We start from the raw sequence: 4,933 nt of genomic DNA, 5'->3' as shown, positions 1-4,933 counted from the left end.
AGAAAGACAGCTAGAGGGAGAGAGATAGAATGGGCGCGCCAGGGCTTCCAGCCACTGCAAACGAACTCCAGACGCGTGCGCCCCCTTGTGCATCTGGCTAACGTGGGACCTGGGGAACCGAGCCTTGAACCGGGGTCCTTAGGCTTCACAGGCAAGCGCTTAACCACTAAGCCATCTCTCCAGCCCTCAACTTTATTTTTTGAGACAATGTCACTCACTGAACCTGGAGCTCACTGATTCAGCTAGACTAGCGAGCCACTGAGCCCCAGGGAGCCTCCTGTTTCTGCCTTGGCAGTAATGGGATTACAGGTGCATGCCGCCATGCCTGATTGTTAAGTGGGTCCTGAGGATCTGAATTCAGGTCCTCATTTTTGCATAGCCGTGCCATCTCCCCATCTCCAAAAATAATTCTGGTGCATAGAATGTGAAGCCTTCTAGCCACTTAGCCATGTGTGGGCTGTGATAGCAACCACAGGCTTGGTGGCTGGCTGCTGCAGTCCATGGCCAGAGTGACAGGTATGGGGCACTTCTCATGGTACAGGCTATCTACAGCCCCATGGGGCATGTCCTGAGTCCATTGTCTTACAATCAGCAAAGTACTGACGGGTGTAGACAAGGAAGATGGGCAAGTTAGCCAAAGATTTATTCTTAGAAAGTGAATCAGAAAGCTTCCAAGCTGAGCGGACCCTGAGTGGGTTGATCCACCTAGTGACTGGGACCAAGGGTGCATATATCCTCACAGATGTAAATGAGGCATCAGGGCACGGTGGTTAGATTGGTTACTTCGAGCATGTATGGGGTTTCCACTCTTGGGGACTGGCTATTTTGAATGTATGGGGGCTCTCGGTTAAAAAAGAAACAAGGGTACAAGGTCTGGTGGTCAGCTGACATCTTGTTGAGTCACGGTGAGTTAGGGCTTTTTGGAATTCAGTCCCTGGGCCCTGCTCTCTGGACTTGTCATTAGTGGTATTGTGTTTGGGCTTGTAACTCTAACTATCTACAAAGTGGGAATTAACTCATTTCTCATTCATATCACTTCCACTTCAACATCACACCATCTGCTTCTGGATGTCCTCCTATGTAGGGAGACCGTGTGGATTTTACTTAATTAGAATAACCCCGCTGCTGAACCTTAGAATGTACAGTCCAATTTGGCCTATAGTTATGGATTTTATGATCAGTTATGGAGCCAGGAAAGAGCTAGGAGCAGAGAAAGCAAGAACCTGTAGCAATCTGTTCAGGTGAGGACAAGTCAGGGCTCCATGATGGGAGGGTTGCAGTGTCACGCGCCTGCCACCAGGGGGCTGGCTGTCCCTCTCGGAGTAGTATCACATGGGGAGCGCAGCACTGCCCTCTGCTGTGGGCTACGTGCTGCTGAGACTGCCATAATCGCCATTCCGGAGGGTGACCAGGACAAGCTGCTTTGTACATTCCTGCCATGGCCCTGGCTGGGCATGCCCTCAGGAAGGCATTCCCCTGTTCTAGACATCCTCGTGGCCTGTGCCCATTCAGGCCTCCTTGTTACTAACGTGGTGTTGTTCACTCCTCGACCACGTGCATGGCTGTCTGCTCTCGTCTCTGCACGTGAGCCGGAGTAGATCTACCTGTACTCCACGCCTTTCTCCTTCCACTGGCAGATGTGCTGCCCGAAGTGGTGTCCACCGGAGGATGAGGGCCACCTATGGACATTGACACGGGCCATCTACTCCCAGCAGATGCTAGGTGCGGTAAGATCGGTCTGCAGAGTGCATGCAGGAGACCTAAGGGTGGTGGTGGGGGGGGGGGGAGGTAGGGGGAGACCAATACGAAACCGAACAGGGCCGGCTCGGTGGATCTCGGGGATTTACTATGCTGGCTTGAGCGCCTGGGAGTGGCATCACAGTTATGCTGGCTAAAGAAAACCTGGCCTCAGTGGTGGCTGGCAATTAATGAGGAATTTTCTAGCATTCGGGAGAAAAGGAATCTGAAAGCTTAGGCAGCTGGGAATGTTGCAGGGGATCTCTCCTGTGCAATACACATAGCTATTTCAGTCCCAGGGACCCTGGCTATCTCACCATAGATTACCGTGTGGCTTCCCAAATCCCCAAGTCATGCAGCTCATTGGGGAAACTGCGTGCCTCTGCCTTTGAGGCACTGGCCTCTACTCCTCTAGTATCCCATCAACGCCCCCCCCCCTTAATATCAGAGACTCTAATTCTATTGCAGCCTCTCCCAAGGCCATTTCCTGCTTCAGCAAACAGCCAAGAAGAGCGTTTCCAGGATGCCTGTGAGCACTGCACTAATGAAATTCTTACAGCGTTTGGAGGGAGTATTCTCAGGCCTCCTGGGGAGTGTGGTTTAGGTGTGGCTAAGCACATTGTGAAGAACAGATCCCTTCCAACATTCCCAGCTACCCATGCCTTCACTTTCCTATTCTTTACAAGGCTAGAAAATTCCCCATTCATTGCCAGCCACCACTGAGACCTGGCTTCAGTCAGTCAACATAGCTGTGATGCCACTCCCCAGTGCTAAAGCCAGCACATTAAATCCCCAAGCTGAAGTGAGCCCGCCATTATCATTACAGCCTCCCCAGTCAAGTTTTAGAGTCATCCTTCCCATCCAACACCCTGAGAACTCTTCCCCGTGTGTTTTGCACGCTGCTGGTTGTCCTGCAAGGCTCTCAACCCATCATTTCTTTCCCCTGCTCACTGTACCTTTTGTGCTATACTGGAATAAAACTCTCATGGGCCTAAGGATAATGGGAACTATGGAAGCGGGGGCTGAAGAGATGGCTCAGCAGTTAAAGGAACTTGCTTGCAAAGACTGGTTATTCCAGGAGTGCCCATTCTCTCAAATAAATAAGGAAAATATTTAAAAAATATATGTTGTTTATTTATTTGAGGAGAGAGAGGCACAGAGAATGAGTATGAGCCCGCAAGGGCCTCCTGCTGCTGCAAACGAACTCCCAATGCATGTGCGACTTCGTGACTTCGTGCATCTGGCTTTATGTGGGTTCTGGGGAAGCGAATCTGGATTGGCAGGTTTTGCAAGCAAGAGCTTTTAACTGCTGAGTCATTTCCTCAGGCCCCAAAATATTTTTAAAAAACAGCAATATGGGGATGGAGAGATGGCTTAGCAGTTAAGGCATTTGCCTGTGAAGCCCAAGGACCCATGTTCAATTCCCTAGTACCCTTGCAAGCCAGAGGCATAAAGTGACACATGTGTCTGGAGTTTTTTTTTTTTTTTTGCAGTGTCTTGGGTCCTTGGTATATCCATTCTCTTCCTCCCTCTCTCGTTCTCTCTCTGTGTCTTTCTCTCTCTCTTTCTCTCTTTCAAATAAATAGAATGAAAACAATAATATGGAAGTGGGCCCCAGAGTGTCTCGTCATCCCCATCTGGAACTGTGCCTACATGTCGCAAGCTGTGACTGAGGGTCCTATGAAAATATTAATGGCCTGTGCATGTCTGTCACTTTTGAGTCACTTCCTGGGCATGACCCTTAGTTTTGTAGAAGATAAGGAAGTCCCTTAAAGCCACCATTGGGGATTTCTGTCTTTCCACTTATGTCCTGATTGAGTATTCTAGGAACTTTTAATTTGTCCCTCTTCTGTGTAAGGAATCTTAGGTCTGTCATAAAAGCTAGTCTAGGGCTGAAAAGATGGCTTAGTGGTCAAGGCACTTGCCTGTGAAGCCCAAGGACCCAAGTTTGACTCTCCAGATCCCAAGTAAGCCAGACAAAAAGGTGAGTCAAGTGTAAGGTCGTACATGCCCACTAGGTGGCGTAAGTGTCTTCAGTTTGATTGTAGTGGCTGAGGCCCTCGTGTGCCAATTCTCCATCTCTGTTTTTTTTTTCTCTCTCTCTGTATCTCTCTCTAAAAAAAGAAAAACAATATTTAAAAGCTAGTCTAGGATTGAGTGTGATGGTACATGCCTATAAATCACAGTGCTTGGGAGGCTGAGGCAGGGGGACCATGAGTTTAAAACTGGCCTGAACTGCACAGGGAGATTCAAGCTAGCCTGGTTTGCACGTAGAGACCGTGATGACCAGTTTTGAATGTCAGCTTGAGGGGATCTGGAATCGCCTAAGATACATACTTCTGGGTGTGTCCAAAAGGGTGTTTCCTGAAAGGAAATGATGATATTCTATCTTTCGGATTACATGTATTATATGTTGTTGTGGTATCTGGATTTTATTGGTATATTTCACATATGTGAACAATTCAACCCTAGAATACTACTTGACGACTTTTCCCCACTGGGATTATTCCTGGTAGCAATTACTTCATTAATGAGAGTGCCAATGGGAGAGAGATGGCTCAGTGAAGGAGGGTAAGTGAAGAAAGCTTAACAAAGAGAGCTCATAACGTTGTAGTCAGACTCAAGGGAAATCAGGAAGACATAGCATAGTACCCTTGAGCTAGAAGTCAGTAGTGACAGGAGATAGGAGAAAGCTAGCTTTTTTAGGCAATTTCAGTTAGAGATTGAGGCTCAAGGAGAACCAAGCGGTACCACCTTGCCCTGGCACCAGAAGAGAACTTTTGGCAGAAATGAAATGTGTGGTTAATCAAGATCAATCTATAAAGCTCCCTGCTGCCTACCTTCCTTCCAACATGCTATCTAAATAAAATGGTTCAGGCAAGCCAGCTCTGAACCCACCCACAAGATTTACTAGCCAGTCAGGTCTTCCCCTTACATTCCTGAGTCTGATAGTATAAAAGCTGGTCGCTGGATGCTACCCTCAGTGTGTGTGTGTGTGTGTGTGTGTGTATGTGTGTGTGTGTGTGTGTTTCTCTCCAGCTCTTATCCTGTGTTGCTGAACACACATGAGTCTGGCCTCTACCCCCACCCAGCCATGGGAGAACATTACATTGTTGATTTAAACTTTTCTGCTTGTCTTTGCTTTATAGTTTGGGGTAACTAATTTCTTTGATTACATGCATGTCTCTCGGGTTTC

Source organism: Jaculus jaculus, chromosome 5 (genome assembly GCF_020740685.1).
Source record: "Jaculus jaculus isolate mJacJac1 chromosome 5, mJacJac1.mat.Y.cur, whole genome shotgun sequence".
In the NCBI taxonomy this organism is placed as follows: domain Eukaryota; kingdom Metazoa; phylum Chordata; class Mammalia; order Rodentia; family Dipodidae; genus Jaculus; species Jaculus jaculus.
Note: the sequence above shows the minus strand (reverse complement) of the source record.